The sequence below is a fragment of the Protopterus annectens genome, chromosome 12.part0, assembly GCF_019279795.1.
Source record: "Protopterus annectens isolate FY-2018-M chromosome 12.part0, PAN1.0, whole genome shotgun sequence".
NCBI classification, from domain to species: Eukaryota; Metazoa; Chordata; order Ceratodontiformes; family Protopteridae; genus Protopterus; species Protopterus annectens.
Genome location: NC_056746.1, coordinates 772,107,330 through 772,132,670, shown reverse-complemented (window position 1 = coordinate 772,132,670; position 25,341 = coordinate 772,107,330). Strand labels below are relative to the sequence as shown.

The 25,341-nt window shown below is 39.9% G+C and overlaps 1 protein-coding gene across 1 annotated transcript in view; it reads right to left on the bottom strand.

Annotated features, from left to right (window-relative positions):
* MAPK8IP3 (mitogen-activated protein kinase 8 interacting protein 3) overlaps positions 1 to 25,341 on the bottom strand; it is a 3,746,918-nt gene that overhangs the window by 2,832,007 nt on the left and 889,570 nt on the right. The gene's annotated exons all lie outside the window — the stretch shown is intronic.

The following is a 25,341-nucleotide window of genomic DNA, read 5'->3' as shown; positions in this document are numbered from 1 at the left end:
TTTTCTGAGGTTGGAATATGAACAGCCAGAGACAGTGACCTGGCTAGATTTCAAATCTGGACAGCTATGGAGCATAGGGGGTAAGACTTTGTTCCCCTTGCTTGTTGACATACCACATCACAGTCATGTTGTCTGTGAAGACTCTCAATGTGCCTGTTGAAGAAGCTGCTGAAAGGTCTGCAGAATCAGAAGCAAGGCTCTCATTTCCTTTATGTTTATGTGGTCTTGCATTCTGTTGGAAGAACACCTGCCCTGTGCCTTGTGCTGAGTGTGATTGAGGTGCAGCACCGCTCCCCACCCCAGGTCTGAGGCGTCTGTGAAGAGGTGCTGAACCGGGTCTAGAAGTTTCAGGGGAACCCCTGGATTCAGCTGAATTTGAGAGATCTACCAGCTGAGTTCCTTTTTTAGACATGACAGAAAATGAAGGGTTGTCTCTAGAGAGTGACTGTGTTGGCACCATACATTTTTCAGACACCACTGGAACTTCCTCATGTGGGGTTTGGCTAATGTAAGCATGGGAATAAGTGAAGCCATATGGCCGAAGAGCTTCAGAACGTCCTGGCAGACATTGAGAGGAAGTTGAGCAGAGATTGAAAATAGTGACACAAGCTGTCTATTTTCAGCTGGGGCATGCAGGCAATCACTAAACATGTCAGCAGCCTGCACCCCAGAAAGACAATGTCTTGAGTGGGATAGAGATGAGACTTTTGCAGATTTAGAGTAAACCCGCAAGCTTCCAGAATTTTGGATACCTGGTGCAGATGAAGGTTCAAGGTGTGAGGGTCCCTGTGAAGGATTAAAAGATCGTCCAGATATGCATAAATCTGGATCCCTAGTAATCAGCAATGAGTGATCAGAGGGGATAGGCACTTTGTAAAAACTCTGGGTGCCGTGGAGAAGCCAAAAGGTAAAGCAGGAAATTGAAACTGCGAGGAGCCTACTGCAAAATGTAGAAACGTTCTGCAGGAGGGGTGAATTGGATAATGCAGATAGGCATCTTTCAGGTCCACCGAGACCATGAAGGCCTGAGGAGGGATAAGAGGCAGTAAAGTTTGAAGAAAAAGAATTTGAACATGGGAATCTTGAGGAAGAGGTAGATGTAAGACAAGTCTAAGACTGGTCTCCAGGGACCATCTTTTTTGGGTACCAGAAACATCCTGGAGTAGAATCCTCTTCCCTTTTGTTCTGGTGGCACCGGCTGAATGGTGCCTTCTGAACAGAGCTGTGTCAAAATGGGAGAAAACAGCTGACTTTGTGGCTTTGGAGGTTGAGGCATTCATTGGAAAGGTGGTAGGGCCCACCAGCTCATGAAGTATCCCTGTTGGATAATGGCTAACACCTACTGGTCGAAGGTAATTTTTTTGGCAGTGAGGAAGGGAGAATGTGAGACGAAGGGATAGAGAGGTTAGAGAGTGCAGGGGCTTTGAGTCACAGAAGGGGGGGGGGACTATCCTGGGATGGCTGTCTATGAAAGGATGGAGTAGAAGCAGAGGATGGCCTAGATTGTTTGCGACCCCTAGACTGGTCGGAAGAGGGAGTAGACAGTCTCCTAACAAAGGAAGTTTTCTGAGGGTAATTCCTACGGAACCTAGGAATAGGTGAGACAAGAAGGTGCTTTAAGTTCTGGAGTTCCTTACCTTTCTCCTGTAAGGATTTGAAAAGCTCAGCAGACGCATCCCCAAGCAAAGCAGAGTTGTCTAGAGGGGCATCTAGAAGTTTGGCCTGAAAGTCAAGAGGTAAAGGCTGAAGCCTAAGCCATGAATATCTAGGAAGAACAGAGGCAGAAGCAGCGGATTTAGATGAAGCTTCCACAGCACCATAGGTACATTTGGAGTGTCTGGTAACTTGGGATGCTGTGGAAAGCAAATTAGAGAGTTGAGATTTCCAGGCGGAATCTGACATTTTAGATACCAAAGAAAACGCCTTAGCCAGAGTGTCTAGTACGAATCTGGCCATATGTGTTTGGTAGTTTAATGCTCTAACTGAAAGGGTAGAAGAGGTATAAATGTTTTTACCCTGCCTATCCATGAATCTACTCTCTCTGTCAGTAGGAAACAAGGAGGAGGAAGGTAACTGCCTGGAAGTTTTGTCTGCAGACACTGCTATAACAGCTGGATCTGCTGGAGGATTTCTAAAGAAAAACTGAGACAGATGGGGAACTTTATAAAACCTACAAACTGAACAAGACGACACAAGTGCTATACGACCAGGAACAAGACCAAAAAAGCACTTGAAGGAAATAAGGCTCCAGGCGTGAATTCAGATGATTTAATGAGGTATAAAAACAGCGTAAACGCCAAAGACACTCCACACAGCGTTTTCGTGTAAAATCACTTCATCAGACAATTTTACACCCACAATGCATGTCCCTTAAATACAAAATATCTAATTGGATAACCGCCAATAAAACAATAAGCTAACATTCTTAATTGCTCTTAATAAAACGGACATACAGCAAGCTCTAAAAACTAAATGTAGTTTAACTAAAATCATAGCAATCGGAGGACAAACTTCCTTTATACATTTAGGCATAGCCTAATAAACTTTCCTTATTTAATATCTAATATTGCACTACTTATTTTAAAAAACTAGAATTTAAAAACAACTCTATTATTCTGATTCAGATTATGTTGCATAAAACATCAACAAACACATATATAAAGTGGTGGTGCCATCTAGTGGAAGAAACCATAAATACTATAAATTCAATGCCAAACTAACAGAGACAGGTAAAATAAATTATGCTCAAAGAAGCATTTTCCATCACCCTACATAATTTATATATAAATAGATTAAAACACATTCCAGTACATACAAAATAAACAAAATTCTATTTATATACATAATAAATAGTTCATCAATTTCATTCATTACAATAAATAACAAAAAAATACAGGTTAAAAATACTCCTATTAAAAATTATATAGTAATATGATTGAGATAGTTTTAATCAAAAATAACTACCTATATTGGTACCTCACAATTTAGCTGCCCTCATTTTGAGTACTGGGGTTATTGAAATCAAATCATTGAGGCCGGGGGGTTTGTTGGCCTCCAGTTGTAATTGCCATAACAGCTCCCTGTACTCAATTAGCGTCTCCCAATGGCCCCCCCTAATGTTTTTTTCAACAACTTCTAAAACAAAAAAATGGTATGTGGCTAACGGACAATCCATTTTATGCCTATACAGAGCATTCTTCGAATTATTTGTTCTTATTTCATAAAAATGTTCGTAAATCCTATTTTTCAGCTTGCGTTCGGATTTCCCAACATAAAATGAATCACATACTTTACAAAGGGCTATATAAATAATGCCAAAGGTGTCACAGTTGGAGAAGGATTTACTCACCACTGACAAGTCCCTACTTATAATAGAAATTGATTCACTTGCATATATATGTTGACATTGTGGGCATTTTCCGCACTTGAAGGTACCCACCTTAGTTCTTCTATACTTATTCTGCCCTTTATTTCTTTCAAGTATAGCTTTTATATTTCTTCCTTTCCTGAAGGTACACTTTAGGGGTTCTACAAATAAAAACTTTAATTCTGATAGCTCACTAAACTTCATCCACTCTTCTTCCAGAGTCTTTGTGATCCTATTGGCTTGCCCACAAAAATCAACTACAAAATTATTTTCCTTTTCTTTTTGATCTATTGTGGGCTTAACCTGGACCTCTGATTTACCTCTACCTAGTATCGGTGCGAATCTCCCCTTTCTACCTTCCTTGACTCCTTTCTCAATTTCTTTAACCAGATCTGGAGGGTATCCTCTTTCCATAAACATTCTATATAAAGTATTACATTCTTCATCAAAATCTGTTTCCTTTGAGGTCATCCGACATGCTCTAACATATTGTCCCTTCACAATCCCTTTCTTTTGATGGAAAGGGTGCGCACTTGCAAACGCTAAATATGAATTTGAGAAGGTCGTCTTTCTATACAACTTTGAGAAAAAGCCACTCTCACTTTTGCCAATATTAATATCTAAAAACTTCAATTCATTACTATCACGTTGGAATGTGAATTTCAAAAAGTTCGTTGATTGTGAAATAAATTCAAAAAAATCTTGAAATTCATCATCGGTACCTACCCACAGGAAGCACATATCATCTAAAAAGCGCTTGTATAATTTCCAACATTGATTAAACTTAGAATTAATTATAAACTTCTTTTCCCACGCTGAAAGGATAACATTGGCATATGTCGGGGCGCATCTTGCCCCCATCGCAACCCCTTGCTCTTGCTTAAAAAATTCTCCCTCAAAGTGTATGAAATTGTTTCTAAGTACCACATCCATCAAGGTCAAAACCAAATATAACTCATTATTATTAAACTTCCCATAATCAATCAAAGCTTCCTCAAAAAGCTTCATACCTTCATCATGGGGAATTGATGAGAATAAATCAACAATATCTACTGTATAAAATATCAATTCTTTCTCAAAAACATCCAAAGTTAATAATTCTAGCATTTCCCATGAGTCTTTCAGCACACCATTCCCAGAATTGGAAACTAACTTTAGTTTTGAATCCAACCATTTAGCTAATGGGGCAGTTACTGAATTTTCCGAAGCCACTATAGGCCGCATGGGTGGGTTCTCAATCTGCTTATGCACTTTCGGTACCCCAAACAAGGTTGGTACCGTAGGTTTATCAACATATAAATACTGGAATGTAGGAATGTCAATTGACCCTTCCAAAACTAAATCATTTAAAACTGCATGTACTTTTCTATTCGCAGTGTTAATTTCATTTATGGATGCCCTATTGTACCTTTCCTCATTACTCAGGATTTCCATCATTTTTTCTTTATAAAGCACATAGTTCATAACTACCGTCCCACCCCCTTTATCCGGCTTAGAAATTCTAATTGTTTTATCCATACTTAAACTGTTTAATAAACAATTCTCCTCCTTTGATAGGTTAAAAGCTACCTTATTTCTACCCAACTCATTTCTTAACCTTCTCTCCATCAAATTCTCAAAATTTTTCAACTGTGGATGCAATGGTGGGTTAAACGTACTTTTTCTTCTTAACCCACCACTAGCATTATAATTTGCCTTTTCACCATGGAATAAAATCTCAAAGTTCTTTTTTCTAAGAAAAAGCTTCAAATCTATAAGTACTTTCCTAATATCAGCCCTTCTATTTGGCACAAATTTTAGCCCTTTGGTAAACAAACTAAAATGTGTTTTCTCAATACTAATATTACTATAATTAAAAATATTATAGCCCTGAAAGGTATGACATGGTCCATTTATTACAATTAGTTCCTCATTTTGTGATATATAGCCCTGTTTTTCAGCTACCATCGCTGGTAACCCCTGTTGTAATTCACATATGCAGTCCCCCTCCCCCCCCCCTTCTGAAAATTTTGCTGGCGATTATTCTGATAATTCTTAATTCTTTCGGATCTTCTAAGTGGGGGGTATTCTGATAAATCATTAATATCGCCAATTACATTATTCTCACTAAACGCTTCATCCCCTTCCTGTTCATTTGTAACCCAAACTGCTTCATATCCCTCATACCCAAAAGCATTACTATAATTGTTGCGAGGTTTAGGGTAACTAACTTTATTCCTATAGTCCTGTACATCCCTCTCTAGCTTTCTACTTTTTCTTTGGAACACATTGCTAATACTTCTATCCACTCTTTTTAATGTGTCATAATACATTCTCTGACATTCATTAATTGAAAATAATAAGTCCCTAATAATTCTACCATTAACTTCTTCTATAATATTATTTAAAAACTCCATTTCATTTTCATTTTCTTTGATAATAACTTTTAAAACCTCTAATCCACATTTATTAAAAATATCTAATAATTCTAAATGGAAATTACTACCTTCTTTTACCTTATTTGGAAATTTGCATACCCTAAGTCCCTTAGGTACTATTTCCAATTTTAAACACTCCTTTAAATACAAATTTTCCAACTCTAAATTCTTGAATTTAAACAATACTTCATCCAGTTTCTTCACATTTGATTCATAATTTAAATTACTATCATTTTCATTCATTTCAGGCACCATTTTACCACTAAAACTATATTTTTTATGCAAAACATTTGAAAAGTCAACATTATACCTCTGTCCATCCGATGGCCCACCTAATGAGCCTGTTATAGTGTCCTTATGTAAATGTCCATTATTTTTCACCACAGCCGATGCCTGTTTAGGTCTAACATCCTGCGATGCACTGGTAACAATAACTTCTTGAGACCGGGTGTCTCTGCATTCTGCCCCTTCTCTCGATGTATTAAGAAATACAGAGGGAAACTCATTGTCCATATTATTGGCAAAGTCTACTCTTCTTCCGACACCTAGCGAGTTGCCTGCTCTTTTATGACGATCAAACAAGCTAACGCCATTGTCCACACGCTCCCTCCTCTCTAGTTGTTCTGCTTCACCTCCCGGTGGCGTTCGCGGTTTCCTGCATCTGCACGGCATATCGTTGGCGTTCTCCCCTCTCTCCCTCGCTTCCTGGTTACCTGGGAACTCGAACGAGGACGTCAACGTAGGTAATTCCTTCTGCGTGAGCAGCTCAATAAGCTGTGACAACTGGTCGGACAATTTGTCCAATCTGTTAGGCTGATCACCTCCATCCATCGAATTTTTATCACACTGCTGGCCCTCCTCCATCGCCAAACAAGTTAAACAAACAAACTGAACAAGACGACACAAGTGCTATACGACCAGGAACAAGACCAAAAAAGCACTTGAAGGAAATAAGGCTCCAGGCGTGAATTCAGATGATTTAATGAGGTATAAAAACAGCGTAAACGCCAAAGACACTCCACACAGCGTTTTCGTGTAAAATCACTTCATCAGACAATTTTACACCCACAATGCATGTCCCTTAAATACAAAATATCTAATTGGATAACCGCCAATAAAACAATAAGCTAACATTCTTAATTGCTCTTAATAAAACGGACATACAGCAAGCTCTAAAAACTAAATGTAGTTTAACTAAAATCATAGCAATCGGAGGACAAACTTCCTTTATACATTTAGGCATAGCCTAATAAACTTTCCTTATTTAATATCTAATATTGCACTACTTATTTTAAAAAACTAGAATTTAAAAACAACTCTATTATTCTGATTCAGATTATGTTGCATAAAACATCAACAAACACATATATAAAGTGGTGGTGCCATCTAGTGGAAGAAACCATAAATACTATAAATTCAATGCCAAACTAACAGAGACAGGTAAAATAAATTATGCTCAAAGAAGCATTTTCCATCACCCTACATAATTTATATATAAATAGATTAAAACACATTCCAGTACATACAAAATAAACAAAATTCTATTTATATACATAATAAATAGTTCATCAATTTCATTCATTACAATAAATAACAAAAAAATACAGGTTAAAAATACTCCTATTAAAAATTATATAGTAATATGATTGAGATAGTTTTAATCAAAAATAACTACCTATATTGGTACCTCACAATTTAGCTGCCCTCATTTTGAGTACTGGGGTTATTGAAATCAAATCATTGAGGCCGGGGGGTTTGTTGGCCTCCAGTTGTAATTGCCATAACAGCTCCCTGTACTCAATTAGCGTCTCCCAATGGCCCCCCCTAATGTTTTTTTCAACAACTTCTAAAACAAAAAAATGGTATGTGGCTAACGGACAATCCATTTTATGCCTATACAGAGCATTCTTCGAATTATTTGTTCTTATTTCATAAAAATGTTCGTAAATCCTATTTTTCAGCTTGCGTTCGGATTTCCCAACATAAAATGAATCACATACTTTACAAAGGGCTATATAAATAATGCCAAAGGTGTCACAGTTGGAGAAGGATTTACTCACCACTGACAAGTCCCTACTTATAATAGAAATTGATTCACTTGCATATATATGTTGACATTGTGGGCATTTTCCGCACTTTTCCGAACTTTATAAAACCTGTCAGGTCTCTTAGAAGCCGGAGGTTGAGACTCAGGAGTTTGACAGGCTGCTAAGAAGACATCCAGATATGCTGGCTGAACAGGTGGGATAGCAGAAGGGGAAGGCTGATCCATCTGCAGGAGTTCAAAATATCTCTTTTTTTGTGCCAGACATTTCTGAAACTTCCCACTGAAAATGTTGTATCATTAAATTAATAGTGTCTCCAAAGGAGAATTCCTCCCCTGGGGGAGTCAGGTGCCAAGGAATCCTCCTCCTGGTCAACAAAATCCTTAGGCGATTCAATTTGTGAGGAGTAGGAGACAAATTCACCAGAAGATGAAGAATCCTCCTCAGATTCCACAAGACAGGGCTCAGAAACAGGGGGAATAGGCTGTGAGGGTTGAGAAGGCTGGGAAGGCTGAAAAGCCTGAAAGGCCTTGAATAGATTTTGAGGGAAAACTTCCCATTTTGAAACTATAGGGGGAGTGGAGTGTTTAAGTTTTTGCTTCTTTTTAAGAGAGGAAGGAGATTTAGTAGGCCACATGGCTGATGTCGGAGTTTTAGGCAGAGGCTCGGGAGGCCTATCGGAAACAGAGAGCTATGGTTCCCTCTCGCCATCAGGCCCTGATGGCTCACCAACCTCAGTGGATGTACCTAGATTTTCCTCCGAACCGGCATCCAACAAGGTACCCAGTTCCAAAGGAAAATCCAATGTCCAGGGAGTCTCCAGGTTCTCACTCACCTCAAGAGATTCAACGGATGGCTGAGGTGCAGAAAGGATCTCAGGCCTAAGTCTTTTGACCTTCTTTTTCTTCGGCTCTTCCGATGGATGACCTGAACCCTCCATACCTAAAGCCAGGCATCGTAACCTTTACTTCTCTAAATAAATTTTCAACTGAGCTAACCGACTACTAAGGGTCTTAGGGACGAACAATTGGCAAATATCACAGTTTTTATAATTGTGCTCTTCCTCCAAACAGAATACACATTGACTGTGACAGTCCTTGTAAGATATCTGTCTCCCACAATCACACTTATCCTTCTTAAAAGTCATGAAAAGCTGGAATACAGTCTAAGGCTAACAGAAGGAATAAAATTTTCAACTTACCTATAAGCGGACATTCGTCAGAACAAACGGTAAAACACTGAAGCTGGTGATCGGACGCCTAACGATCTCTGCGGCAGGAAAGTTCTGACTTTGGTACATGCAGATGTCACATTTATAGCTGACGTTGCTTTATGGCCTTCGCACGCTACACTGCATGCACTCCTTAACTGAAGACTTTGATATACTTGCCAGATGAATGGCAACTGAAGGCAGCATATCCCTACTGTAATGAAAACTGCAACATGAGAAAAAAAGGGCATCAGTGTGTGTGTGTGTGTGTGTGTGTGTGTGTGTGTGCTGTATCTTTAAGAGGTATATCAAGGATTGAACGCGCATATATAAATGACAGGCACTTGCCATTCAGACTCTGCCATTTTGACAGTACCGCCAGAGAGTGAACATGTATGAATGTAATAGCTAGTTGGCATATGTTACTTAAAGTTAATAAACTTCAAACGTAATGTGTATGTACATACTAAAGCTGCTTGAACAGAACCCAAAAAGTCTTGTCTATTACATCCTGACTAGACGAGTGACAAAATACATATTTTGTAAAAAAAAAAAAAAAAGTCAGGAGTGGTATGACAAGGTTAGATTTAAACTGCCCATTGAAATCAACCTTGAAGCCATCCAGGCCCTGGGTCTTCTCTCTAGGTAAACCTTAATTGCTGCTTCCAGCTCCTACACTCTGGGGTTTCCTCAAGACCTCATTGCAGGGGGGTTACGAATGGAAACTTAAAGTTTGCTAAGTATCCAAGTACCTCATTGACTTGGACTTGGCTGCTGCCCTGTATGACTGTCTGGTAGTTATTTATTATTAACAGATTTATTTCCTTATGGTCTGTAACAATCTCCCCTGTTGTTTTTTCTCAAAAGCAGATATATATATATATATATATATATATACACATATATACATGTATACATTTAATTCTCTACACCTTTCTTCACATTTTTTCCAAGCAATTTATTGGAAGAGAACCCCCTCACCATATACTCCTGTTTCTCTTCTAATTCCTTATGAACACTATCTGTGCACGCCTTCTTAGGTTTCCTAATTTCCTTTAGCATCCAGATCCTGCCCCCCCCCCCCCGTACTGCTTAGAGTTGCTTCTTTCCTATAAATGATACCATTCATCTCCCTCAAACTATCACTGTACAGTTGCATTTTTTTGTAGACCATAATCTGTTGACTGCATTTCATTTTGAAGAAACCTCATTCTAGTGCCCAGTAATTTCCCAACTATTTATCTTGATGACTTTTGAAGTCCCTCTCCTTAAGGAGAAATGTGTCACACCTGCAGTGGGAATGGGTCCCTCCCACTGACATCAAGACTATCTTAAGAATAACCAAGTTGTGGTCAGAAACAGGCCCTGGCATTATTCCGTTCTGTGTAACTTGATTCACCCTATCAGCATTCAAAAGCCACATATCTACCGACTGATTCAAGGACAACTCTTTGACTGCCTTGGGCATAAAAGAAGGATTAATATGAAGGGACACCCTGTCCCTGTGAAAAACCAAAAAAGGAGCAATGGCCATACGGGCCTGGAGCTCAGAAACCCTCCAAGTGGAAGTAAGAGCCACCAACAAAACAGTCTTCCAGGTACAATGTTGCAAAGAAACAGAATCTGCAAGCTCAAAAAGAGACTGAGTCAAATTCCCCCCCAAAAAATTAAGGTCCCAAGGAGGAGGAATATGTTTTCTTGAAAGCCTAATAAGCAAAACACCTTTAAGAAATTGTTTGACCTCAAAATGAGAAGTCAAAGGAGGATTCAAGGGCAGACAAGCAGAAATGGCTGACAAGTGGGCCTTAGCAGAAGAGTAGGCCAATCCAGACTGGAGCAACTTACACAAATAAGAGAAGACCAGAGGGAACCCACTAAAAAAAGGTCCTGGTTATGAGCATGGCACCGGACAGAAAATCTTTTCCATTTGGACATATAAGATTTTCTAGATGAGGGTTTCTTTGCCTCCTATAAAACCCTGAGGATGTCCTCAGAAACTAAGTGCCTGAATGGGATCAAAACCCTATCACCCACAATGTCAGAGTCGGCAAGATGGAATGGATGAGAAACCCCTAGTCCTGTGTAAGCAGATCCAACCGGTGAGGTAACTTATGATGACTGCCCCTGGCCAGAAGCATTACGAGAAGGAAGTAGTGCTGTCTCAGCCAAAAGGAAGTCATTAGTAAGATTTTTGGGGAGACCAGCTGAATCTTCTGCAGGATTCTTGGAAGTAGATGATAAGCAGGGAAAGCATAAATAAACCTCTCCTTCCAAGGAAAGGAAAGGGCATCTATCTTCTATGCCAGACAGCATGGGACTCTGGAACAGAAGAGAGGAAGCTGTCTGTTCAGAGGGGAGGCAAAAAGATTTACCTGAGGAATACTCCACCTATGGAATATATCCAGAAACATGCCTCTGTGAAGCATCCGTTCATGAGCCTGTGTTTTGGACCTGCTCACAGTCTCTGCCACACGACTGTGCTCTGAAGGAATGTATACTGCTTGAAGAGTTAACAGATAACCGACAGCCACTTCCCAAGCCTGAAGCGCTATCCTACAGAAGGGGCAAGATTTTGTGTCCACCTCCTTGTTAGCATACTATATCACTGTAGTGTTGTCTGTGTACATCTTCAAGTGGCCTGGAAAGAAAATGTGGTGAAAAGCCTGAAGGGCCAGAATCAGAACCCTCGTCTCTCTGATGCTGATATGGTTCGATTTATGATGCGAAGGCCAAAGACCCTAAACCTTCTGGTTACAAAGAGACGCTCCCCACCCCATGTCCAAGGCATTGATGAACAGCTCTTGAGAAGGAACTGGAGGCTGAAAGGGCCAGGCTGGGTTGAGGGCAAACTGTCAAATCCATTACTCAAATTCCTTCGTGAGACAGGGAAGGAGAGGTACACTGAAATTCAGAGGGTGATTATGTTGCAGCCAAACTGACTTCAGGTACCACTGAAGCTCCTGCATATGCAATCAGGCAAGAAGAAGCAATGGAATAGAAGAGGACAAGAATCTCAGGGCCCAAATGATCTCCCTGGCTAGCATGGCAGTCAGTGGAAAAAGAAACTGAAAGAAGGCTGTCAATGACAATAACTTTTCAGGCAGAAGAGAGGCCAACATTGGCACCGTCTGAATCCTTCATCCCAGATCCTAAGATCTAATCCTAAGAGGGAATCATTACTGGCTTTTGGAAGTTGATAGTAAACCCCAGAGTTTGAAGAAGAGAGATGGTGAACTGCAGATACTGCAACAATCAGCTGGGAGAAGGTGCCTGAAGCAACGGATCATCTAAATAAAGAAAAATCTGAATGCCTTGGAGCTTGCAGAAGGCAATGACAGGAGCTAGGCATTTTGTAAATACCCTTGGAGAAGTAGAGATGCCAAAGGGCAAATCAGAGAACTGAAAATGAGAAGAGACAAAGAAATATAAAAACTTCCTGAAGAAAGGGTGAAAAGGGATATGAAGGTAAGCATCTTTCAGATCCAAGGAACCAGAAAATCCTGGGGTTATAAAAGAGGAAACAGAGTTTGAAGAGTAAGCATCTGAAAAGAAGGGATATCAAAAAGGTACTGAGCCGGGAGAGATCCAAAATAGGTCAAGTGCTGTCCTTTTGAGGAAACAGGAACATCCTGGAATAAATGCCCCTTCCCACTTAGGAAGGGGGGACAGACTGAATGGTCCCTTCGTTCTACAATGAACCTAGAACATTCAGGAAATGAGGAAGTTTCTCTAGAGGAGGTTGAGGAATCCCTGAAAAGGTAGGGAGAGACTTTCATACCATGAAATAACCCTGATGGATGACAGAAAGAACCCAAGAGTCTGAAGTGATGAGACACCAATTTGGAAGATAAAGGGAGAGCCAAAGGGGCAAAGGACCCTGGTATAAATACAGAATTGTCAAACAGAAGTAGGCTTATCAAATGAAGGAGGATTCTGGGCTATAGAAATCTGAGAAGCCTTAGAAGAGGGGACCCACCTCCCACCCTTACAGACCTGGAATGGCTGCCTGCAAACAAAAGCAGACCTACAAGGATATTTCCTCTGGAACTTAGGGATAGGAGAGACAAAAATATGTTTAAGATCTGCAAAGCTTTTCTTTTCTCTTCAATAGACTTCAACATGTCAATGTGTCAGCAGCAGCATTCCCAAAAAGTTGTGTATTATCCAAAGAAGCATCCAACAGCTTGGCCTTAATGTCCTCAGGAAGAGACTGGAGATGAAGCTAAGAATAACGCCTCATGAAGGAAAAAGTTTGGAAGAGGGCAAAAGTTTAGAAGGTTTGTCAGACGAGACTGACACCACAGCAGGATCAACAGAAGGACGTTTAAATAAAAATATAGACATTCCTCAGGAACCTTACAGAACCTATCAGGTTTCTTAGGAGCAAGAGGCTGAGAATCAGGAGACTTGGAAGTAGCAACAAAAGTATCTAACAAGGCAGCCAACACAGGAGGACGTGATGATGGTTTACGAGTATCCAACTGAAGCAACTCATAATATGTTCTCTGAATATCAAACACATGAGAAGAATCTCACTTAAATAATTCCATCATTCTAGCAACTGTGCCCCCTAAAGGACAATTCCTTGAAAAGATACTCAGGCCCAACAGACTCCTCTTCATCAAAACCAAAAGCCAAAGGCGAAGGCATCTGTGATGAATACGACAAAGACTCCTCACCAGACAGGGAATCTTCAGCTGAGGAATTTGGTTCCACAAGCTGTTTAGAAGGGGTACAGGTCCAAGGAGGAGTGAGTGCTGAAATCCCTTGAGGAGGCTTTAGGGCCATTAAGGCAGAGAACAAGTCCTGAGTACACTCTTGCCATTCCCTTTAAGGATCCATAGGACAGACCGAAACATGCTTCAGTTTTTGTCTATTCTTAGAAGGGACATCAGCCCAAAGAAATATATGGAGGTTCAAACCTTTGGCGAGATTTCAGCAGAGAACCCAGAAATTCCTCCTTGACCAATATCTGCGGAATCCCTCTAGAACCCTCTGAGATAATCAACCTCTGTTTCCCCTTGATGTTTGCAGTAGACATCTGCAAAGCCACAGAGGATGTGCAAAAAGATGGATCCATGCTGGTCTCTGTCAGGGTCGTGGCAAAAAAATCCAAAGTAAACACTGAATGACCTTCAGAGCTATTACCTGCTTCTGGAGGGATGTCAAGTGGAGGCTGGACAGCTAAACAATCCGTCCCAGACTTCTTGGCCTTCTTGTTAGCTAGCAGGAGTATCTTAGGGTTAAAGGATTCTGCCTTGGTACCCTGGGCTAACTGTCTAAGCCATTGGTTTTCAAGATGGCTAGGGAAGACAAACAGCTTCTGAGTGTCTTATGCACAAATGTCTTACAGATACTACAAGCGGTACGGCCATGGGAAGCTCCCAAACAAAAAAAGACAAAGTTCGTGAAGATTGTTTTGGGGAATCTGCTCCCACACTGGCATTTTCCCCTCTTGGATGACATGAACTCTGGGTAGTAATATAAAATTCAAGACCAAGATAGTAAATAAAAAAAATAAACAAATAAAAATAACCTCAGTTGGGCACTTAGCTGGTGTTACTAAATATTCAGTACAGCAGCAAACTTTTCAAGCCAACTAACAAAAATGGCATTCGAATTGGTGCCAAGAGTGGTTCTAGGTAGTTGTTTCTCTACGTCTCTTTTACGCCCTATGTTCTGTGTGGGAAGAATAAATGTGATGTATGGAGCAAACGAGATCTCTTTTAGGGTTTTTTATACTGGCCGAGCATTGGGCTGCCCAGGCCAGGACATCTCTTCTATAACGAATAATGCAACAGTGATATACAAAGACATCTATTTTGATACAATACTAACTATAAACTCTACGTGATACAATTAAAAAGATTTTTCTCATCATTTTCTGCAGTTTAAAATATAATATAGGTCTAATACTGAGCTGATTATTTAATGTAGAGGCTTTGTTGCTTGATAAGTTACATTGCCATTTATTTTAAAATTTGAGTAATAATTTACCAAAAATCACTGCCTCCTGAGTTATATTCAGCAACTTGCAGATGCCAAAATCCGATGTTCTTAGGCAAAAGAAATCTTCCAAATCTTCATGCCATACTTAGGTCAGAGGCCGTTGGGCCCAGCAAATCAGGACATTACTCAAGAAGTAAAAAGCCGCCAAGTCTTTGGCAATACAGGAGGGCCTCTAGGGAGCGATCAAGCTGCCAAGATCAAGCATGGTCCACCACCTTCCTACATCACAAAAGGTTGGGGCAACAATTAAACATATGAAAAACATGGGGAATGAAACAGCAGTTAGTGAGAGCCTCCAAAAGAAGGGCACAATCCTATTACACATGTCCCACTGGACCAATAGGAAGGGTATAGGCCATGCTTACAATCAGATATGCTTACTCTTCTAAGCAACACAATTTGACTCTGTGCAAGTCCAGGCCAGGGGCCAAGGAGGCAAAAGTGGGCAGGATATGACAGATGCTGGTCACAGACACTAATTTACCATAATGAGAGCTAGGGAAGACGTATCAGGGGGACAGGAAGTTTCCAAGAAATGTAAACTCCTGATCAGAACAGAGGACAGAAAAAGTACCCTCTACCACCACCAAAATACCCCAAATAGAGCCATGACAAAGTAAACTGGGAGAAGCTAGTAAATTACCTGACCAAACTGGACCAAGACTAAGTTTGGCAATCCTGATACAGTAAAGAAGCACAGGCACATGACCTGCTTTCTACCAGACAATGTAATTCCAGGGATGAACAGGGGATATTTGAAGGAAGGCTTACTTCAGGTTCCCCAGAAACCCAGTAAGCTTGAGTGACTAAACCATGCAGAAGGATCTGAAAGAGGACACAGACAGAATGACTTTCTCAAGGTTTCATCTGCTAGTAATGCAGGAAGGAAAGGCAACCAAAGCAAGGACAGCTAACCAACAGACAAGGTCATCAAGGCTAATGGAGCACATGCTGGCCTCATACTAGGAAGAATGTCAAGATGGGAAGACTTTTCACTAGTGGTGGTAGGGGGCAGCATGGAGACAGCCTACATAAAAAGGACTGTTCTTCATGGCAAGGGCCCTAAAGATGTTCCACTAAAGGAAGATACCTCTTTAAAGGATCAGCCCCCTTCCTAGAAGTCCATAGCCAAGCAAGTCAAAAGCTCTGTCTTCTTAGAGAGGAAAGTTAGAGTCATTCCACTCCACTGAAGGTCTACCACTAGCAATGGATGTTACTGTTCTGGGGTTGAAGTTAACCAACCACCAAGATTAATTCCACAGATGGGGGAGACAAGTCCTCCTTTACAAGTAAAGAGAGCGCCACACCTCCACCAAGAAAAAAGGGATGTACAGGGCCTGAATATTCACAAGACAGTGGAAGAATGCCCAGGACAAGTAAAGAGAGCAAGACTGCCCTTTATCATGAAAAAAAGAAGCTTCCACCATTCCATGGATAGTGAAGAATGCACCAGCTCCACTTCTTCCCACTGAACCAAGTGGCAGTGTAAAGTGCTCCAGCAGAAGGAGACACCGCTTCCTACAAATCTCCAAGAAGAAGTTCCTGTGGAAGCCCAGAAAGCAGCTCCCAGGAAAAGTCAGTACCAAGGGGAGGACTGCACTTAAATGTTAGGAAAGCCCACTTGGTTCAACACCACCTCCACCCAAAAGAAAATCCAGCAAAATCAGAGGAGAAGATGTGGAAAGCAATTAACAAAGAGTTGAAGGATTTCATCTGGGAGGAGAAGTGGGCAATGGTTAAGTGGGATAAGTTGATCCTTCCAATAGAACAAGCTGGTTTGGAATTTACCTGATTTGAAAGTACATGTACTTTTTCTCTACAACCTGTACCCAATACATAAACATCTTCTCAAACTAAAACCTTCTTCTTCTTCCTCTGATAATCTCATCAGAATACTTAACAAAACTTGCACCTGAATCTATTGCTTATCCAGCCAGCATATTTATCAATCAATCCATCAGTGAATCCCAAGTCCCAAACCTTTGTAAGAGATCTACAATAACCTCTCTTCACAAATGAGGTAAATCAAATGAACTAACAAACTGCAGACCCATCTCTATACTATCCCCTCTATCAAAACTACTTGAAAAATGTGTACACTTGCAATTACTAAACTAACTTGTCCATAACAATCTTCTTACATCCACTCAACATAGACTTAGGCCTGCACAAAGCACAACTGCCTTCATCTCCTTTATTTTTACAGTAAACAAAGACAAGGCCTCTGGACAGTTAACCTCCATAATACTACTAAGATCTGTCAAAGGTATTTGACATGGTATTAAATGACACACTACAACAGCAACTCTCTTCACTAGGATGTTCACAATCCTCCCAACAGTGGTTTAACAGCTATCTGTCCAATAGACAACAGTGTGTTAAAATGGCAAGGTTACCTATCACAATACCTGACTAACAATACAGGAGTCTCACAAGGGTCCACACTTGAAACCCTCTTGTTCAACATCTTAATCAGTAACCTATGCACCTCCTCCCTGCACACCACATTAATCCAATACGCTGATGATTACACAATTATGTCCTCATCTAACAACATACCAGACCTTCTTCAAATAACACAAAATGCCTTTACCTCAATAGAATCTTGGCTAAATGAAGCACAGTTACTGCTTAGCCCCAACAAAACAAAATGTCTGCTTTTTACTCCCAAAACATTCTTAAATTAATGTAAAATTTACTCTCAAAACAAAATCAAGATTGAAGTTGTAACACATGCTAAGCTATTAGGTATCACCACAGACAATAAACTCACATTTGAACAGCACAATACAATGCTATTAAAAATACCCACTTCAAATTTGAAACACTCTATAGAGACACAGAAACTTCATGGATCCCATTATCAAAAGAATGCTAGCCAATACCTACTTGATCCCCTCTCTACTATACTGAGCTCCTATTTTCACCAATTTGCACTTGTCCCTAATAATAAATTTCAGTCCTGCTACTACAAGATCACCAAATGTGCCACAGGCCTATCAAACCGCTCCCTCACTGCAAAGATCTTACACAGCTAAACTGGCTTGAATTCCCACACCATCTTGACTATCTACAACTATCTATCGCACATAAAATAATATACAAACCTGATACCTGTACCACCCTAAAATCTATCCTGCACATCTACATTCCTACCAGAATGCTCCACTCATTAGACAAAGATAAATGTACACAAACCTAACAGAAGAGCCAGTCAGTGTCTTTATTACTATGCTATAGCTAAACTATGGAACGCTTTACCAGAACATATTACTACTACAGATAATTCCAAGAAATTCAAGATTACACTTAAAAAAACACCTTCTTAACTTATGCACCTGCCTATGTTCTAAAACAAATATATAACCCACAACTCTCCCTCTTTACCTCTCATAGTCATCTTTCTCCTAGACCTTTATTCCAACACTCACTTATACCTTTTTTCTTTCTTTTTACTCACTCACCTCCAACTACCTCTACATATTTCTTATCCCTTGATACCCCCCTACTACTACTTATCTAGCTCATCTCTGAAACACCCAACACCTTATCCTCATTTTTTCCTCTAACCCTCCACCTCATTACACCAATAACAATGTCCTTCAATATAAACTACATCTACCTTCTCCAATTACTATCAAATGTTTATTAAATTACTTATTTTTGAATCTGCTTATAACCTACCAGCGAATATAGTGTTTATATATGTCCTTCATTTATTTTTTTGTTAAACAGACCAGAAGAATATAACTGTAAGTTATATTTCAGCACCTTCGATGTAACTCATGTACAAACTATTGTAACAATTTTGCAAGTCTACATACGTTTTCTTGTGTGTGTGTGTATATATATATATATATATATATATATATATATATATATATATGTATACACACACACACACACACACACACACACACACACACATAATATTTTATTGTGTTTAAATGTTATTATTACACATTATTGGAGCTTTTCTCCCTGGGCCTCTGCTGAAAATGGGTTTTGACCCAGACAGAATTTCCCAGTCACCAAACGGCAATCAATAAATAAATAAATAATAAAATTTTAATACTACATAGTTAAGACTGATATGCATAACATAAGCACAAAGTTATAATTCAAAGTTGGAAGGAATGATGATGAAGCAGAGGTGAAATTCAAGAAATAAGGATAGAGTGGGATTTAGGATAAAGATACTTAAGGAGAATAACAACAGCCATACAGAATAGTAAAGGTCCAAATGGAGAGATAAGCAAGTAAGCAAAGGAGAGTAGTACTGCTGAAACTGAATTCACCATCAAGTCTTGGTGAGTACCTTCACGAGGTGCACCCTGTTTTTCACAAAACTGCACCAAGGCGACACTGATATATAGACTTTAATTATATAACATATATCACGACCAGAAGTAGGTCAAAAATAAAAAAGACAGCCGGGTGCACAAGACACAGGATAAACAAAGTTCCCATTCCTGGTAGGTGCACGTGTTCCAGGACTGTGAAAATGATAGTGTAGAATCCTCAAAATATGGAAACATTCCTACAATGGGGCCAGGCCAAGCCGAAAGGGGGTGATGGCCCCCCTGTTGCAGAAGGAAGTAGCAGGCTATAAAAATCACAAAAACTAACAGGCCAAAGAAGAGTCGTTAAGACAACAGAGTCATGTATTGTTGCTATTATACAAAAAGCCCAGAATGTCCAGACACAACATATACAAAAAGATTGAGAGAGAAACTAGAGGAAAGAAACATTTCCACAAGAAAAACTGTCAGAAGCCTCAAATAAAAATGTGTGTTCATTAATAAAACAGATTTGTGAAAAACAGTATATAGACCAAGAAACTTTGAACTGTTTGGAATAAGAAGCATCTGAGGAAGTGTAAAAATATAAACAATAAAACCTAGATTTTTGAAAAGTATAAAAAAGAAATATGAACATGGGAAAGAAAGAGAGATTTGATATGGTGCAATATTTATGCAAAGGCGAATGCCAAATTAATCAATATAAAGAAGGCAGCCCCAAAAGTATTTGAAGAGAAATACAGGCAAAGGCATCCAGATATGGAAAATTTCACAATAAAAATGATGTCACGAAAAGGGAATTTAGAAAAGAAGTTTAGTAAAGTAGAAGTTACAAAAAACAGAAGTTGAAGTTATGGAATGCCTGCAAAGTGAAGGATTTGGTGTAAAAGGTCTAACACAGGTTACATCACAGCATGATGGAATAAGTCCCCAAAGTAAGGAGAAACAGGAAGATCAGGAGACATCTGAAGAAGTAATATGGACATGTGAAAGGAAGACAGATTTAATATGGTGTAATATCTATGCAAAGGAGAAAGCAAAACTAATCAATACAAAAAGAGCAGCACCAATGATATTTGAAGAGAAATACAGGCAAAGGAATCCGGACATGGAAAACTTTACACTACAAAAAATAAGACAGAGAGGAAAAATGGAAAAGGAGATTAGTAATGGAGAAGTTAAAGAAACAGAAACTGATGTTATGGGGTACCTGCGAAGTGAAGGATTCAATGTAGAAAATCTAATTCAGAAACCACAACAGGATAAAGTAATGGATATCCAAATTAAGGGGAAACCAATGGAATGGGAAGCAATTGGTCAGGTGCCATATGAAGACATTCTGAAGCCTTCCACAGGAAACCAGTACAAACGTTCACTTGAAGTTAGACAGCAAGAGGGAAGGAACAGGAAACTAGAAACTCTGACACAGTTAATGTTGAGGAATGATAGGCCAGTGAGTTCCTATATGGCAGCGCAACGGATAGCACAGGAAGAAACTCAAGAGAATGTGCCACAGGAAGATGCTATAGAACTTTTTATAGAATGCCCGCAGGAAACGGAAAACAAAAAAAATGTGCCCTTAGTTTTGAAGAAAATGAGCTAAGAGAAAAATTGCTTGATTTAATACAGATAGACATATTAAGATCAATGAGAGAAATAGACTAAAGAAGGTCAGTAAAACCCAAAAAGTCAGAAGTTAGATAAAATGAATGAACACAGTAATTAGGACTGTTCATAGAGAGCCATGCAATATAACAGAAGTAAACAGGATATATTACTGTGCAGTTAAATCAATAACTGATAAAATTCTACCACAAGAACACAAGGTAGTGAGGGAAAGGAAGCGAAAAATTGAATACCATCATGGAAGTTGTCACAAAAGGAAATACTGCCAGCCTAGCTATCTGCAATTTTGTAAATAATCATATGTCATTTGTGAATATCAACATGTCTCATATGCTTGTATTAGTGTGTGTGTTGAACACGGTTTGTACAGTAGTGAGCCTAGATATGTGACCACAGTGTAGCCTGCTGGATTACAACAGAAATGTATATTCTAGCTGTGTGAATGTATATATTTTTAACGATGGAAACTAGAACATAGAGGGTTAACTTGCAAAACTTCAAGAAAATAGTGGAAATTAAATTGTTTTATGACTGTACTATAAAAGTTAGTTTCAATGCAGCATCGAGACAGGATGTCTAGAACTAGGGTGCCTTCTGAATTGTTTTGTGTACGTGTTTTATTGTTTTATGTCCTCCAGCAGTTGCAAGGATCTCAGAGATCTGTATTTTTCACAGGGAGATGCTAAAATACTGGAAGTTTCTAGTAATGGGGGTTTTCACTGGGATAGTTAGATGACAAAAGTGATGTCATCCTACAAGTATCCCAGCAGCAATACTTGAGATATTCATTTAAGAACTCTCTGAAAGAGAGACGGAGGATTTTTTTGTATTTTGTTTTTCACCTGGAAACATCCACTCACCACTTCTGCCTGCTTATTGTTCTGTAAGTAAGCTTCTAGGGCATAGTAACTCTCAGATTCAGACAGGAATATAGTAAAGTATAGCTTAGATGTTTTCTTTATTTATTTGAGACTGTCCTGCAATGTTGCTTTACATATTTCCTGCGATTTTGAAATCTGCTGTAACTGATTACTGAGAATTGCATTGTTCTTTTATTATTTATTATTAAATATATTTAAGCCTATCATTGTGGCTGATATTGGTTAGACATATTTAAGCTCTTAGAGAACTTGCATATCTATTTGGTGACACTGTGGGCCACTCCTAATAGCCTTGTCTCTTGGTCAAACTGCCATTTGAATTAATAGTAACATTACACATTAAGATTGGACACCCTTTGCTAAGGGCCTTAAAGTAGCTGATAAGGAGCCAGCTGGTGGCATTCAAAAACTAATTTACAGTCTGGGCAGAAGAAGGCATAGCTAGTAAACCTGTGAAAGCCTTTCCCACGTGTGTGTGTGTGTGTGTGTGTGTGTGTGTGTGTGTGTGTGTGTGTGTGTGTGTTAGCTACTTTGGCAGGGACACAAAGCACTGGTTGGACAGAGAGGGTGCTGGAGGTCTTAGGTTGGCCACTCAGCTGAGATCTCAACTCTATAAGCTGTAGCAGTGGGGAGTCTTACTGGGGATTTGGAGAAAGAGGGAGAAACCAGCCACAGACTGACTGTGATCTCTGTGTGCTCTTAAGGAAATTGCACTTTACTGTGTGTGCACTTGTCATCCTCCCAGTGTGTACACTCACCACTGCTGCCAGTGGTGAGGACTGAGTGAGGTTCCTTGATTACTACGCCAGTGTTGGGGAGTCATAGAAGTATCAAACAGAGAAAACTATAAAGCAATTAAGGCAAACGGTGTCACTATTAGAAGAGTATATAGCAGAGGGACCAGATCAACAAAAATACTTAGAAAGACAGGCATGGTAAAAACAATGCATAGTATTAAAACAGATCAGGATATATCATGCATTATCACAAATAAACTAAAAATCTCAACACAGGTGGAAAAACTTAGAAGATATGCACATAAAAATAAAGGAAAAGTACAAAATAAGCAATTTATTGATGATCCAAAATGTTTTATAGAGAACTGGGAAACAATGTCAAATTAATTGAAAGACCACCAAAATAAAAAGAAATAGATACATTTTTGGGGAAGTATTTATGAAGATCCTGTGGAACATAACAAAGATGCTAAATGGATAAAAGTAAAATAAAGAATCTTCTTCTTCTTTCGGCTTTTCCCGGTTAGAGGTCACCACAGCGGATCACCTTGTCCGCTCATGATTGGCAGTGGGATTTTTATGGTGTTGAGTTGCCAGCCTGGCGCCCAACCTTCCACAGAAGGCACACACATGCACGCACTCACACCTAGGGCCAATTTAAAGTGTCCAATCCACCTACAGCATGTCTTTGGGATATGGGAGGAAACTGGAGAAGCAGGAGGAAACCCACGTAACCACAAGGAGGGCATGCAGACTCTGCAAAGAAGGCACCCCAGCAAGGATCGAACCAGAGAACCTCTTGCTGTGAAGCAGCAATGCTAACTGCTGCACCACCGCGGCCGCCCAAAAGTAAAATAAAAAATAAGAAGTTTAAAGATACAGGATATGAAATGGGATGAAGTAACAGCCAGAGAGATTGAAACAAAGTTAAGAAAAGCCTCTAACTGGAAAACCCCAGGCCCAGATGCATTACCTAACTTCTGGTTAAAAGTATTAATATCTTTGCACAAAGATTTAGCCATGACTAAGAACTACTTATATGCGCACCCCGAACAGACACCAACCTGGTTAGCAACATGAAAAACAATGCTTCTATTTATGAGTGAACCTGCAAGCTACCCTAAAAATTATAGACCAATAACTTCTTGTTGATGTATAAACTATACACTGGAATTGATGCTGACAGAGTTTAGAGTAATTTAGAAGAAAACTCAATTATGGCACTAAAACAAAAGGGCAATAAAAGAAAGTCATATGGAACAAAGGATCATTTGTTGTTAAAAGCGTAATGGAAACAGTACAGTTGTGTACACTTACCATAAATATAGATGTTCAAGTGTATTCACTGTTGCAGTCATCACATTTGGGTTATCCCTGCCAGGGTAGCCCTCGGCCAGCCCGAATACCAGAAGCTTAGTATTTCTGCGACAGTTGCTGTCACTTTAGGACTGACGTCAGGTCGTCAGTAGTATAAAGTAAGGCAGTCGACGCCATTACAGCAGTTTTTCTTGCCCTGTAAGGAGCCCCCAATTGGGAGCCAGGATATGATGGAAGAAAGTACAGTTGTGTACCTACCATAAATGTAGATGTTCGAGTGTATTCACTGTTGCAGTCATTACACTTGGGTTATCCTGCTGGCAGGCTACCCGCAGTCGGCCAGTATTCCAAAGTCTAGGTCCGGCGTCGGTTGCTGTCGCTTCTTCCCTGACGTCAGTGCGCCAGGGGTATAAAAGATGCAGCCTACGCCATTTTCTTCAGTTTTTCTTGCCCCAGATGTCAGGTGCCCCCAAATAGGTAGGCTGAAAAAAATTTGCCAAAAAGCATACATGTACTAAAATAAACATTTCCTTCATCTACAAGCAAATACACCACATAGGTTGTATAGAATAGAGAAGTACAGAAAAGTCCCAGCAAAGAAAAGGGGGATGGTGGGTGAGTAACCTGGACTGCAACAGTGAATACACTCGAACATCTACATTTATGGTAGGTACACAACTGTACTATGTTTATCGTGTTTCACTGTTGCAGTCGTTACACTTGGGTTGAATCCCAAAGCTGAGGTTGGGTGGCTGGGCTGAAATAGGATTAGGTGAGGCTACCAGGCCCTGCAGAACTGCAGTGGCAAAGCCTGCTCTGGATTTAGAGTAGAGTGGTAAGTGGTAGTGCTTGGTGAAAGTGTGCACTGAACTCCAGGTTGCAGCCTCTAAAATGTCTTTGGTTGGTACTCCTCTGAGGAAGGCTGCTGAAGTGGCTGCTGCTCTGGTAGAATGTGGCCTAATGCCCTTAGGCACTGATTTCCCATGCTGTGAATAGCAGAAGCAGATGCAGTGTCCTATCCATTTTGAAATAGTCTGCTTTGAGATAGGCTTTCCTTGTGGTCCTGCAGCATAAGCTGCAAACAGTTGCTCAGTTTTTCTGAAAGCTTTTGTTCTATCCAAGTAGAATCGTAGCTGTCTGTGTATGTCCAACGCGTGCAGAAGTGTCTCCCCTTTATTCTGGAGATTTGGATAAAATGTTGGTAAATTAATGGTTTGGTTAAGAGCCACACTGGATACTACCTTTGTCATGAATGTTGGGCTTGTCCTTAGAGAGACCTTGTCCTGCTGAAAAATAATGAAAGGTTCCACTGCCATTAATGCCTGTAAATCTGAGACTCTTCTTGCTGAAGTTATTGCCAGGAGCAGAGCAGTTTTCCATGATAAGAATTGTATATCAGCTGTATTGGCTGGCTCAACAGGAGGCAGTGGG